This window comes from Hibiscus syriacus, unplaced genomic scaffold (assembly GCF_006381635.1).
Source record: "Hibiscus syriacus cultivar Baekdansim isolate YM2019G1 unplaced genomic scaffold, ASM638163v2 tig00111095_pilon, whole genome shotgun sequence".
NCBI lineage: Eukaryota > Viridiplantae > Streptophyta > Magnoliopsida > Malvales > Malvaceae > Hibiscus > Hibiscus syriacus.
In genome coordinates, this window is record NW_024062980.1 from 10,363,218 (window position 1) to 10,379,277 (window position 16,060).

The 16,060-nt window shown below is 33.0% G+C and overlaps 1 long non-coding RNA gene across 1 annotated transcript; it reads left to right on the plus strand.

Moving 5' to 3' along the window:
- Positions 1–4,266: 4,266 nt before the first annotated feature.
- LOC120152822 lies at positions 4,267–6,162 on the plus strand. Its single transcript, XR_005518726.1, has 3 exons — positions 4,267–4,791; positions 4,879–4,975; positions 5,940–6,162. It is a non-coding gene; the product is annotated as an uncharacterized LOC120152822 (long non-coding RNA).
- Positions 6,163–16,060: the final 9,898 nt, after the last annotated feature.

A 16,060-nucleotide genomic window follows, 5' to 3' on the forward strand; every position in this document is an offset into this window, starting at 1 on the left:
ACGTGAAAAGAATTTGTAGAGATTTATTAAACCTTAAAATCCTAATTATATATAATTTAAAAGGACATGAATTTTAATTTGATTAAATTGTATCGTACCCTTAACACAATCAGTAATAAACTACGAGCTTAAATCCGTTAGTTTAGAGTCTCCACGTTTATCACAAATCCTCATCTTTCCCTCAATTTTTTCATCAAATAAATTGCATCGCAAAAACAGAATTCGAGTTACTATTTCTAACAAGTAAAAAGGACATCGCCATAAAGCTGGAGTAGATTGAATTATTGTTATTATAGATGATATAATTGAAGGGGAAACAAAAGCAATTGACCACGAGAATGATAACAAAAGATGATAGTGATTTGAAGATCTTGGAACAGGTGTTTGTATGCATAGATGTGTGATTTCTTAACATTCAACAACGATGAGCTGACATACATAATATCAGTGAATTCATGAGAAAATTTAAATAAAGAAATCATATTTTTTGTAGGAAAGGAATGTAGTATTGGTGGATATGCTTGGTGTTAGGCGTGCTAGAAAGCTACTCTTTGTTAACCCAAAAGAAAAGAAAAGGAAGGCAATGCAATGCAATGGAAGAATAGTCAAAGACCCAAAGGTGGCATACTCGGAGTTTCCCAGAAAACATTTTTATGGAAACTACCATACAACCTTCGGAATAATCGATTTCCCTCCACCCTTTATCTGCCAATTATTATTTTTATTATATTCTTCACTTCGGACACTCTCAACTATTTGATAATAGTGGCAGACAGAAATATTTTTTAGGGTGGTAGACACATATTAATTATTGAATTTTTTTATGGGTAGGTACAAGTAGAAAGTAGGATTTCATAACATGAATTTGTGGTAAATTTGTATCATAGATTCTGTGATAAAATATACACAAATGTGATTGATGAATTCAATAAATTGTTGCGAAAATCCCGTGTTAAGGACTATCAAGAAATATTTGATGACCTGAAGCCATTGGTGTTGCAACAGTCTTTGCCTAGAGAATGATTACTTTATCTCCAGTTTTTTTAATGGATTGAAGGATGAGATAAAGCATATGGTAAGAATGCATGAACCCATAAGCTTAGCGGATGCATATAAAAAGGTTAAGTTATGTGAACTGACACTGGAAATAGAGAGCAAAAAGTACAAGTACTCCTTCAAAACAAACCCTACTGGATTCCAATCACTTGTCCAAAAACCTTTTCAAACACCCACCTACAGTTACTAGAAAAGTAATCCTTCAAACAATCCAAGACAAAACCTATTAGAGTATAAAAGAGCCCATAACCTCTACTTCAGGTGTGGAGAGAAATTCGAACCAGGTCACCCTTGTAAGAAGAAACAACTTAATATGATGGAAGGGGAATAAGATACAACCCTGATAGGAGCTGAGAAAGGAAAAAATATTGATCTTATAACTGCATCAAATGTTGAGGAGAAAGAACAAGAGAAAGAAAAGTTGGAGATTTCTATCAATGCCCTTACTGGCAATATAAGACACGGCACTATCAAAATTCAGGGCACTATAAAAAGGAGGAACCTGAGCATATTGGTAGACATTGGTAGTACCCACAGATTTATTACCACGGGATAGGCCAAGGAAGGATTGAAGTTAGTTCAAACTCATCCCTTAACTATCACCGTATCTAATGCAGAAAAGCTTCATAGCACGATAAAAAGTAAGAAATTTGGCTGAAAAACACAAGGACACTATTTTTAAGCACGGTTTTAGATTACACTAAATGGAAGGGAGTGCCACGATATCGGGGGTTGATTGGATGAAAAAATACAATCCCATAACCATGGACTTCAATGCAACGATACTTTATTTTAAAAGGGGAGAGCTTGACATAATTTTGCAAGGAGGAAGAAAATTTCAGGTTGTCAAAATGATTTCTAGAGACAAAATGCAGAAACTGGCTCAAGACCCTGAATTAATTGGGGAGTTGTATTTTCTTAGTGCTGAAGCCACATAAGCTGAGGTCTCAGAAGCATTGCAACCATTGCTGAAAGAACTTAAAGAAATATTTGATGAACATAAAGGACCGCCCCCAAAGAGATCAAATGATCATGCAATATCACTCAAATCAGATGCACCACCTATCATTCTAAGGCCTTACAGATATCCTTACCACCAAAAAGCAGAAGTGGAGAAACAAATCAAGGAGATATGCAGCTTTAATGATACAAACAAGTAAAAGCCCTTCTGTCTCCCCTTGCGGGTTGGTTAAGAAAAATATGGCACATGGAGGATGTGTATGGATTACAGCCAGTTAAACAATTTCATTGTGAAGAATAAATTTCCGATACCTATGGTAGATGATTTATTGGACGAACTTGCTGGAACAAATTTTTTTTAAAAAAAAATTATTCTAAGAACTGGATACTGGTAGATCTAAATTAGGGAGGAACACATTCCAAAGACAGCCTTCAGAACTCACCGTGGCCATTTTGAGTTTAAAGTAATGCACTTCGGTTTAGCGAATGCTCCAGCCATAATTTAATCCTTAATGAATGAGCTGTTTGGGTCATATTTGGAAAAAATGTACTTGTTTTTTTTTTGTGATAATGTCGCAATGGTCATTCGGGTGGTTCCGGGTTTACGTCTCGACTTGAATTGGATGATGGACTCGTCATCGACCTTTTTGAGTTAGGTAGGTCAGATACCTTGAACTTACCATTTTTATCGGATTTGTGTCTTTCCAAAGAACTATCGTATTCATGAGTCAGTTACAAACAATGAAGTTTGAACACTCTCGTACTGCTCTTTCGGTACCAACACGATTATCGGTTGTCTTAATTACGAAGTTTGAAATTTAAGTGAAAATTTAAAAGTTTGATCCGAGTTGCTTATCTTTGAAGAAGTTTCGGGATTAAAAGGATCCCTTAAAAATAAAAATGATAATAAAAATAAAATAAATGATAAATTCTACAAAACAAACAAAAGGATCAATGTACCATTTTTGAAATAAATTAAAAGAAAATAAGTGCAATAAAACTAAGATGCTCATTAGTAATTAAATTGAATTAGGATTTAAATTAAGTAACTAAATTAAAAAAAGGGACCAAAATGAATTAAATAATAATTAAAAGGGACTGAGGAAATAAATAACCCTTAAAATGCCCAAAACATGACAGTATAAAAGGCCCAACTTTCTTTTTTCATTTAAGCTCTCCCTAAAAAAACCTTGTCAAAATTATTTAAATCCCCCAACCATTTCCAGAAACTTACCACTAAAGTCCCTCGATGGTCGTGTTGATCGTCACTTCGATCACCACACACGATGGTCAGATACTCAAAAATAGCCCCAAAGGCTTCCTCTCAAAACCGTAAATCTGAATCCAGCATTCAAACACTTACACAACCCATATTGTAGCCGAAGATAACTAAAGCTTTTAGACGTTGTTTGCTCTCTCCTAGCAGCGAAGATAACCAAAGCTAAGTGCCTCTCCCCTTATTTGCTCTTCAAGAATTTTTTTTTCTGTTGTTTTTTTTGTGGGCTTTGAATGAAAGTTGATGCCCCTGTCATTCTTCTTTGCAAGGTCTACATAGTCACGGGGGCGGAGATTCTTTCCCTTGATCGAAGATGTGTAATCCCTCGTCCCAAAATTAGTGGGCTTGATGAAGGGATTATTTCTCGATTCTGATGCGATTTGATTTCATTGCCATTTTTGTTTTGATTTATCTTGAATCAAAGATGCCTTCCAATTATGATTTTGGTTGCATTCTTGCAACGTCCCAAAGTTTGGTCAGTAATTTGGGTTGATTTTCGGGTCGATTTCTAGATTTCTGATAATAAAATTTTGGATTTTTATTTGAGAAATATTTTTGAGGGATCTTAAATGATTTTTGGTTATTGACTTTTTATTTTGGAATTTAATTAGAGTTTCGATTTATTAATTAAATTGAATTATTTGGAAATTATGATTTTAGTGACTATTTTGCAAATTATCACAAATCCAAAATCTATGAAGCTCATTTTACCAAGGCATGTGTTTAGAGTTTTTCCCTCCTAAATCAACCTTATTTTAATCTTTCCTTTTTTCTAAAATTCCATCTAGATTCATCTTTTAATTAAAATCCATTTCCACTTTTGATTTTCATTTCACGCGACTTTTTTTTTCTCTTCAACCGTTTTGTAGCTTCTCCTAAATTCTTTCATTTTTCTTTCTTTTTGCTGAGCATTTTCTTCCTTTTTTCTTCTCATTGATTCCTAATTCTATTTTCTTTAAACTTGATTTCAATTCTCAATGGTTTCTCTTTTCTCCTCATTGTTGATTTTATTCTTGATCATAATGGAGTGCCATTGTTGATCTATTTCTTCTCTTTTCAATCTTTAACAACGAGGTAATGCTCCTTTCCTTGGTTTTCTTTCATGCTTCGAGGGCAAGTGCTTTTTTGTTAATGGTTTCATTGATTTATCAATCTATTGAAAAGGATTTTATGAGTTGAAATTGATTTTCGGAGTTAATTATTGAGCTATTTTCTTGAGGTGTTTATGAGGTTTTCTTAATTGAATTGAGATTTTTTTGGGATGATTATTACCACTTTAAAACAAATTTTCATGTTCTTTTGATTTGGATATCGATTTATTGAAACAAGCTTAATTTTGGCATTTTTCGAGAATCGGAGAATTAAGAGTTGTAGAGGTTCAATTGTGCGGTTCTAGTTGGATTAGATATTGATTCTAGGTGTTGTCGATCACTTTTGTTGAGGATAAGTGATGCCAATCGGATCGAAGGTTACGAGGAGTTGTTTTGATAAGGACTTCGGTAATTTTGATGTTTTCGCTTTGTTTAGAAACATAAAATTCTACTTTGTTTTAGTATTAGTTTTGATGTTTTATTTTCCTTTTCAAGGTGCTCAATCTATTAGATTTTGAGGTGGAGTTGTGCATTGTGTTTTGGTGAGCGTTTGAGTAGAGTTTGGAAGCATTTTCGGTTACTGGACAACAAGGTGAGTGACTTTCATTCTTTGAGAATAGATGTGTTCAAGGTTAAGGAAAATGTAGGCTGGTTTGATACTTGATCTTAACTCTGATTTTATGACTCAATTAATGATGCTATTGATAATGTGAATTGTGTTATATTGTATGTGATGCAACATATGTCGGAGATAAGAATGTAAAATGTGAATGTGATGTGTTGTAAATGTAGCATATGATTTTGAAACCTTTCCGAAAATCTATATATAATGTGAATGTGTGTTTGGACGAGTCGAACATTCTCGCTGACCATGATGTGGGTTGATCATGACAACCAATTGTGATTTTGTTTCAAAATGAGTTTGAATTGATATATGTGAAAAATTATGTATCATTGACAACCACTCTTGATGAACTTGGATTAATTGGCTATTTGTTCTTAATGGGTCATTTGGATATGAAAATCATGCCTAGAAAAGAGTACTTTATGTGTTTTATATCTGTGTGTGATCGGGTTATACGAGATTCGGTTGGGGTGTTGATTTATGCTCCGAGAAGTCACGAGCTAAGGTTGAGCATTAGCTTTGCTCCGTAATTTTGTGGGTTTGGACCTGTGTGAGCTCGTAAATAAAATGGGAGTCATATGGAGTCCGTTTATCTAACGAGGGAGTTGTGTTTTAAACAATGGCCACTGAACTTTTAATGAAACATATGTGCGCATTGTGTGTGCCTTGCCAAAAAAGGTAATTATGCATGAGTGTTTGTGGTTGATGTTGAGTTATGTGAACAAATGACACCTGAATATTTGGAAGTTGTGTGCATTTAGTGCACGATAGATAATCATTTTAGCATGATACAACTTTACAATTGTTGAGGTAAAAACAAGTGAGGTGTGTGCATATAGGGCTTTACTTCATCTTGGCTATATGCATTGTCTTAGAATGATTGTTATTCATTGGGCTTTTCAGCTCGCACTCATCGTTTACCATTTTTCAGAGGAATAGAATCGAGTCGGAGATGAGGGGCTAGCATCGAAAGTGATCAAGCAAGGCAAAAGTTCAAGAGAAGTGTATGTGGTTTTCGAAAAATAAATGGTGGCAATGTGGGAGACATTTTGAGACTTAGACAATTGATGTTATGTTGATTTGTAATAATTGCACTTATTCTATGGGTGTTGATTTTGTGTTTGGAGATTTGCCGATGATTTGATTTGTTATTTTGGAGTTGATATGCATGATCTTGGTTAATTGATGCATGTGAATGCTCAAATGGTGACTTGAACCTTAAATAAGTGTTTGAAGTGCCTAGACAAGTGTAACTAAGTGAACCAAACTTGTTAGACTCTTAGGTAACATGAGATAACCAAAGCAGAATTTGGAGTATGTGACTTGTGCTAAAGATGATCATTATGCAATATTTGACTTTTGATGCCAAAATCTTGTATGTTGTGTTGACTTATGTTATTAAGCATGTTGCACATGTATTTTGGTATTTATGAAGTGGTTTGATAGAATTCAAGCATGATCCTAGCTTCTAGTAACTTTTATGTGGATGTTTAGCAACTTGAAAATGCATGTTCTTGAGAATTTTGCAATATTCTAGCAAAAGGATCGATCCCTTGGGGGAAAGGATTGATCCCTTTGCTTAAAGGGTCGATCCCAAACCTATTGTCCAGCAAAGGATCGATCCCCCGTGAAAAAAGGATTGATACCTTAGCTGTTGAGCCCGATGAAAAAAAGGTCGAATTACATTCATTAAAGGTCTGAAGTGTTCCCTAGTGTTAGAATGTTCCCTAGATGCTTGTGTGAGTTCAGATTGGTCCAGAAACTGAACTACTAATTAGGAATAGATGGTAATTTGAAATTTGTTGGGACTTATTTTATCACTCTTAAAATATATTTAATTTCATAATGGAAATATTAATTGCATGGTTGTTGTTCGTACGTAAGATTTGATTAATTATGATTTAGTCCTCAGACTTGAATGTTTAATTAAGTACTCGTTTGGTGTCTGAATGACCTGAAAATTTGCGTATTGATAATTGAGGATTAAAATTAAGGATTGGTAAATTCAATTTGACAAATTAACCTTAAATTCTTCATGTGTTAAAATAATGGTTTTACCCCTAACTGTTTGTTGCGATATTTAAGTTTCGTTTCTTTTAATGCATGATTTCATGTTATATAATAGGTTACATTGCCGTGTGTCACATGCTGATTCAAATTTAAATTGTAAGCTTCCGCATATTTTGCATAATTTAGAGTTTTATTTTGTCCAACATGATTGAAACCGAATGTACAATGAGGTACCCGGGTTGGACTCTTAGACCGGGTATGAGGTGTAACAATTCTTTTGTTTTTGTTGCCATTTTAGTATGAAGTCACATTTTAGAGGAAAGTGTTTCCTTTTTGCTCTCTGTTGACTTCGGTTGATCCTGCCTTTGGTGTTATTTGGTTTGATCTTGCATGTTTTGGAAATATGTTTCTTTCCTGAAATCGTTCAGAAAAAATATAGAAATGGATTTTGGTTAGACGTATGGGGATATTTACGCCTGCGGATGATCTTCATGTGTCATTCATTGCTCGATCCCAGACCTTTGAGCTCTATGATGTTTTCTGGTTATCGGATCAAAGGGCCAAATTCAATGGCCAAATGTAACATGTGTACTATATATAAATATAATATATAATATATATATTTTTAAAAAATAATATATACTATATATATATATATATTCAAATATAATATATATATATATTAAAAAATAATATATGTACTAATATATATATATATATTTCTTAAATATAATATATATGCTACATAAAATATAAATAATATATGAAATACACACAAATTCCTAAAGTAACCCCAGACAAAAATATGTGATATAATTATTCCACTTTGTCCTTTATTGTGCAACGAAAATATGACAAAGATAGAAACAAACACATTTTCATTCGGTTTTTAAAATAGATAGATTCTTAAAGTAAGCCTGCTCCCATGATGTTAAAGCATTTAGCTTTTCCTTGAAAATCTGATCAAATTTTGGGTGACTCTCCTCTACGGATTAAGTCGAGTGAATTCTTGTTCATTCAAGATTGGGTGTTCTTCGAGCCTAATATCCTTCACCGTGAAGTTGAAATCTGACTCAAAGTTATAGATGATTTTTCTTTAAGTCCAAAAGACTTGTGAATCCTCTATGGGTTAATTCAACTCTAAATATCTCCTAGCCGTTATGTTGTAGATGACTCCTCCATTACGAGTGAAATCAAAGTGAAATGTTATTTGAGCCCAATATCCTTCATCGTGAAGTTGAAATCTAACTTAGAATCAATTAGGAAATAGCTCATCGTTGTTGAGTTAAGATAAGTTGTACATGACTCATCCATTGCGATTTAAGTCAGTCTTGTATAACTCGAACTTGAAATCCTTCATCATGAAGTTAAAATAATATATGTACTAATATAATATATATTATATACATATAGATATTTTAAAAATTATATATATATATATATATATATATATATATATTTCTTAAATATAATATATATACTATATAAAATATAAATAATATATGAAATACACACAAATTCCTAAAGTAACCCCAGACAAAAATATGTGATATAGTTGTCCCACTTTGTCCTTTATTGTGCAACGAAAATAGGACAAAGATAGAAACAAACACATTTTCATTCGGGTTTTAAAATAGATAGATTCTGAAAGTAAGCCTGCTCCCATGATGTTGAAGCATTTAGCTTTTCCTTGAAAATCTAATCAAATTTTGGGTGACTCTCCTTTACGGATTAAGTCGAGTGAATACTTGTTCATTCAAGATTGGGTGTTCTTCGAGCCTAATATTCTTCACCGTGAAGTTGAAATCTGACTCAAAGTTATAGATGATTTTTCTTTAAGTCCAAAATACTTGTGAATCCTCTATGGGTTAATTCAACTCTAAATATCTCCTAGCCGTTATGTTGTAGATGACTCCTCCATTACGAGTGAAATCAAAGTGAAATGTTATTTGAGCCCAATATCCTTCATCGTGAAGTTGAAATCTAACTTAGAATCAATTAGGAAATAGCTCATCGTTGTTGAGTTAAGATAAGTTGTACATGACTCATCCATTGCGATTTAAGTCAGTCTTGTATAACTCGAACTTGAAATCCTTCATCATGAAGTTAAAATAATATATGTACTAATATAATATATATTATATACATATAAATATTTTAAAAATAATATATATATATATATTTCTTAAATATAATATATATGCTATATAAAATATAAATAATATATGAAATACACACAAATTCCTAAAGTAACCCCAGACAAAAATATGTGATATAGTTGTCCCACTTTGTCCTTTATACGAAAATAGGACAAAGATAGAAACAAACACATTTTCATTCGGTTTTTAAAATAGATAGATTCTGAAAGTAAGCCTGCTCCCATGATGTTGAAGCATTTAGCTTTTCCTTAAAAGTCTAATCAAATTTTGGGTGACTCTCCTCTGCGGATTAAGTCGAGTGAATACTTTTTCATTCAAGATTGGGTGTTCTTCGAGCCTAATATCCTTCACCGTGAAGTTGAAATCTGACTCAAAGTTATAGATGATTTTTCTTTAAGTCCAAAAGACTTGTGAATCCTCTATGGGTTAATTCAACTCTAAATATCTCCTAGCCGTTATGTTGTAGATGACTCCTCCATTACGAGTGAAATCAAAGTGAAATGTTATTTGAGCCCAATATCCTTCATCGTGAAGTTGAAATCTAACTTAGAACCAATTAGGAAATAGCTCATCGTTGTTGAGTTAAGCTATGTTGTACATGACTCATCCATTGCGAGTTAAGTCAGTCTTGTATGACTCGAACTTGAAATCCTTTGTGATGAAGTTGAAATCTAACTCAAAATCCAGGGTGGGAAGTAGCTCATCGTTATTGAGTTAAGCTAAATTGTAGTTGAATTTAGGTCTCATTCTTGTCTAATATTCTTTGTCACGAATTTAAAATTTGACTTGAAGACTTTGGTTAGAATATAGATCATCGTCGTTGAGTTAAGCTATGTTACAGATGACTACTCCATTGCTAGTAAAGTCAATCATGGGCATCTTTCAAGCTTAATATCATTCGCCGTGAAGTTAAAATTGGCTCAAAGATCCGTCAACCTTCTGTAGGCCAAATTGATTGGGATATAGCTCCTCGTCATTGAGTTAAGATGTGTTCTGGATGATTCCTCCATTATGACTTAGGTCGATCCCGAGTTTTTTATTTCAATATCTTTCATCATGAACTCAAAATTGACTCAAAAAATCTCTATAATTGAATACATGTATGTAATGTCATGAATGTAATGTCTTTGGGTATGCCTAAAATGCAAATGTGTCTTTTGGCATTTTCACTTTCAAAGAGAAGCCTCTTCTTCTACTAATCTTGATATTCTCCTAAGTTTAGAACTTCTAATGTCTTGTCAGGATTCATTCACTACATTTTGCGAAGTCACGAATTTTATGAATCCTTATGCCGAGCAAAAAATATTTTCAAGTAGTGGAAACTACTGATAGGAACGAGTTTTTACCTATACTCATTCTTTTCGAAAGTTGGAGCATAGGGGTCATTGAAATGATATCTGAACCATTGCTACGAGTTTCATATCAGAACTCCTATCAACCTTTAAAACACATGTACTTTCTAGGAAATTTTTGTACAGTAATAAACAATGATTTCAATGTGAATAAACTACTCATACATAATTCCAATTCGAGATGCGAAAAAACTGGGCTTTCAAAAAATATTCCTTATTTGTTTTTGTACAAGTGAAAGGATTTTTTGGCAAGTATATGTCAAATCTCGCAACCGGCCCTTTCGCAAGAAAAAGTTGACTAGTTACGATGATGGAATTTTCTTTGAAATATTCTTTGGAAAAGAGTTTTGATGAAAAATATAGGAGTCATCACCAATCATTCTTATGGTGAGATTTGAAAACCTAAAATCGAGTAATTTTAATAAAACATTTTTATTTAACTAAAAATACCAAGTTTTGGTCAACAAAATAAGAAATTAAGTTCTAGAGTCAATTACACGTGGGGAAGGATTAGGACTTCACAATATCCAAAAATTGTCACATAGTTGATTACCATATATTTTAAAATTGGAAATTTTGAGTTTGGAGTTTTATTTAATTTAAAATCATTATGTATGCAAATTTTGAAAAGAATGTTGGTTTACCAAGACCAATAATGACCACCCCCGGACACAAGCGAGAGTTTCCCTAACACAAGCGAGAGTTTCCCTAACAATCCTAATAAATGAACATTGCCTTAATAACTTTAAAATATGTTGCAAAGTCTTTAAAAGGATGTCGATTTACTTTGGGGGACTAATAGTGGTCACCTTCAGGGAAAAGCGTAAGATAAACTATCAATTCTCTAATAAATGAACATTGCCTTGTTTTGAAATTGAGTCATGCACTCAAATAATACATTATTAATCCTAATTACACTAAGTACGTTAATTAATGCTTCCATCTAACTAGAGTATAATTATGAATTTTAAATGACCTAGAAGTTAAATATAAAATGTAGGCTTTTATTAATAATCCTAGCCAATTTTATCAAATTATTGAATCGAATAATTGAAATGGGACCTCATGCATAAATACAAGGACCAAATAAAAAATTCACCTAAACTAAGGGACTAAAGTGAAGTTAAGCCTAAAGTGAAGGCTTTAATATCGACTTTAACCAATTTTGTCCAATTATTGAATTGAATAATTGAAATGGAACCTAAAACATATACACGAGGAACAAATAAAAAAATTCACCTAATTTTAAGGACTAAAGTGAAATTAAGCCTTAAATGAATACTCTAATATTAACCCTAATCAATTTTAACCAATTATGGAATCGAATAATTGAAATGGAAACTCGAGCATAATTGCGAAGACCAAACAAAAAATTCACCCAATTTTAAGAACTAAAGTGATATTAAGCCTAAAGTGAAGGTTCTAATATTAATTGTAAACAATTTTATCCAATTATTCAATAGCCCTTGATGACCTATGCAAATGATATGTTTGCTAGGGTTTGAAAACCCGAGTTGATGGGTGATATGGGTCATTGATCTCCTCTATGGTCTAACTGTTCTTCTTTATGCGGTGCTCATGCTAAATACCAAAAACCTAATTAGTTTGGACCTTCTCTAAGCCAAGTAGAGCAACCTGCTGGGTCAGACGGGTTTGCTTGTTGGGTCAGGCTTGTCTATTAGACCTTGGACTCGATCTAGACATGGATCTTGACTTTTGAACTACTCTTGAACCTAAAAATAATAAAATATAATATAATAATAATATATATTATAATATATACTAATATATATTTTTAAATATATAACATATTTTAAATATAACATATATATTATATATAAATATAAATTATATTTTAAAAAATAATATATATACTAATATATATATTCATATTAATATATATTATATAATATATTATAAAAATAATATATATACCTTTATATATATTTATTAAATTTAATTTATTATATAATATATATACTATATAAAAATATAAATAATATAGGAAATACACAAATTCCCAAAGAAACGCCTAACGAATATAGATGTCTACAGATGACATCCTTATTTATAGTACAAACATGACATATTATGTAAGACATTTAAAGACAACTTTGCAAATATTGGAAGTTAATCAATTATTTGCAAAAAAGGGAAATGTTTTTTTGGACAACTACAGTTTGAATATTTGGTTCACCTAATTTCTCATAACAAAGTATCTACTAATCCAACGAAAATGAATATATGAGGAGATGGTGTCTTCCAAAAATCGTAAAATCTTTGAGGAGATTAACGGGCTTAACTGATTAATGCAGGAAGTTTATTTAGAGTTGTAACACCCTAAACCTGATTGGGCCTTAAGTGCCATATTGGGCTACCGAGGCAACCCCTGAATCTTGAAACATGTTCATTTTCTTTTTTCAAATTTGTTACGTGGTGTCATAGTTAAAATATATATAGTTGGATGTAAAACATTTTACAAAATCAGAGCTCTGTGACACATAATTTAAAACCAAATAATATAGACTCTGAGTTTAAGTAATTGAATACATGAGTATGGTTCTATGAATACATATACCTACTAAGTTACGGTACAATACTCTGAAGGAGATGTTGGAAATCCTACTGTGATGGTTCTCCACGAACTGCTCATGCTACTAACCTGCTAATAGAAAACATTCGAAGGCTGAGATGACAAAGCCCATCAATATAATCGCTAATTTAGAGCATCATAAAAATATCATAAACACAAGTGTACTGAAGTCATGGTACTAAGCAGTAGGTACATACATGGTCTAGATCAAGTGCTACCTACTTAAGGCTTAGTTTTCCTATCACTAAAGTAGGGGTCTCATGCTTCCTTAAATCCTCTGCTAAGGGTTTAGTCACGAGTACACCGCTAAAGGGTCTCTAACCTTAAAGTCTATATCTACTTTTCATTATCTAAATGTGATACTAGATCTGCTTTGCATTTTTTGAATGCAATAGTGGTTCTAATGTGGATTATCTGAATGCAATATTGACTCTTTTGTGACTCGTACACTAGTTGAGGTAGGCATCATAGTATGGCTGAAAAGCTGCATCTCAGAGCTCACACACCCCTCTATCATACCAGATACTAATATATGATACACAACAACAACAATAAGCTATGGGAGGCATCATGGTGTGACTGAAGGGTTGAATCTCGGAGCTCAAGCACCTCTCTAGCCTATTGGTATACCTTCTGGTACACCAATGTGAGATCTAGAACTGCATCTAAAATGTACACCCACCAACTTACTTCGTCGAGTCTTGGGCCATCTACGCCCAGCTGGCAAAAGAAGTGCCTTGCCAATGACTGGTATATACCTGAACATACTAACAAACAAGACAATCTCGTCTTGGATGTTTCCCAAGTGTCACATAAAGGCTAGTTTTATGACACCCTAATTGTTACTGTTTCTAGTTGTTCTGAGTTATTACTGATCTCATTTACTTTTTACTAGCTACTATTTTTCTCGTTCTCTCATCTAGCTTGCTATGTGAGTGTTAATTAGTCTATTATTCCAGTTAATCTGTACTAATCTGGTTATTCGATATTTAAGCGCATTTTAGTCATTTTCTGACTCCGGGGAAGTCTCTAGCATTTCAAAACTTCACAATGATTACAAAGTTTGCTGATTATTGGTTGAGGTTCTAGTTTGGCATGATATCTAACTTGGGTTTATTTCTAGATAGCGATACTCTATTCGTTATTATTATGATTTCCCTCAATTTACCCCCGAATTAAAAGCAATAATTGTGCGTCCAACATTCTCGGCAATTCTAGTGGTAATCAACACTACTATATCTTAATCTGATTACTTTGTCATACCTCTCATCATTACACCCTGTGCATTGATTCTCCATTAATAAATGTTTGTTATGTGTTCACTAAAGATACTTGGACGCATTATGCCTGCTACAGTTACTATGGTTGTAACCCACTCCCACAAGTGTCTCTGGGCCCCTTTGGCCCTTTACGTCTCTTACGGACTAAACTTTATCCATACGAACCATCCCAAGCTCTTATGGACCTTAATCATTTCGAATCTGATCATCTGAGGTGGGTAGTATCGATACTCTTGCTATAATATTGATACCCTAAGGTAAAGTATCAATACCCCTATGAGTATTGGTACCAAAAATGCATTCTGTTATGAAAATAAAGCCTCAATATCGATATTGCTACCCCGAGTATTGATACTGAAGGGACAATATTGATACTCACCTTGGCAGTATCGATATCCCCTGAAAACCCTAATTTTAGCCCCAATTCAACAAATATTGATATTGTTCATCCTAGTATAGATACTCAAACACTAAATTGATATTTTAGGATCGTGAAAACACCCAAAATCATCCTAAGTGACTTGGGTTGGATCCTAAACTTATTTTGAAGTTTTATTAAGTTACTTAGGGTCTTTAAGTATCATAAAAACACTTCCTTAACAACTAAAATATAATTTAAGGCATGAATAAAATTTGAACCCTAAAATGTTCAACTACTCAAATCTTAGAAATTTCTTGAAATTTATGGAAACTTAATACTGCAAAAGATTAGAAATACACTACTGCGGTGATTGAATCCCAAAATAGAGTTCATTTAGCTAGAAATCATCCTCCACCACGACTTGGATGATAAAATCCCTATTTTCTTGCAAAATAAAACCCAAGCTTGAATATTTACAACTATGTTGTTAGGGGTTTAGTTAGGAAGAATTTGAATATAAAAGAGGCTAAAAAAACTTACATTTACTATGGCTTTGAGAGTAAGAAGAGGGAAAAGAATAAGAGGAGAAATGAAGAGAATGGGAAGATGAAGAAATAAAAGCACTCATCTTTTTAAAAATGGGCTAATTACATTGTTAGTCCCTCTTCATCTTCCTACTATGAAAAGATCCCCTTTTATGGCTAATTGAGCCCAAGACCAACCCAATTAAGCCCAACGACTTCAATTATAATTTTTACAGGATCCACTTTCCTCTCGGGTAAACCCAAAACCGCTAGCTCAGAATTTGGAATGCTACAACTCTCCACTCCTTAAAATAAAATTTGTCTTCAAAATTTACTTGGACTGAAGCAACTTATTCTATGGTGAAACACTAAGACTCATATCCAATCTGATCCCGAAGAAAGAGACCTCACAACCTGACATGTTGTTTGGAATTCAAAAAAATCAGTCTACAATTTTCTGAGGGCACTTTCGACTCTAAACTTTAAGCAAAAACCTTTGAGAAGCATGAACCTAAGGAAATCACATTCTGGCTCTCTAATATTGTACACTCAAATCATTCCACAAGGATGACACTAGTCCAAATATGATTACTAGCGTTAAATTATTATTTGAATAATCTTACTCAATCGGATTAATTCTCTGCGTAACCAATAACCTCTTTTATATACTGAACATATACATCTCATCGCTTCATACCTTAAGATCTTGTGGCATTTGTCAAATTTGTCTCGATACCAACTACTGAAGACATGCTGATAATTCTCGACTATGT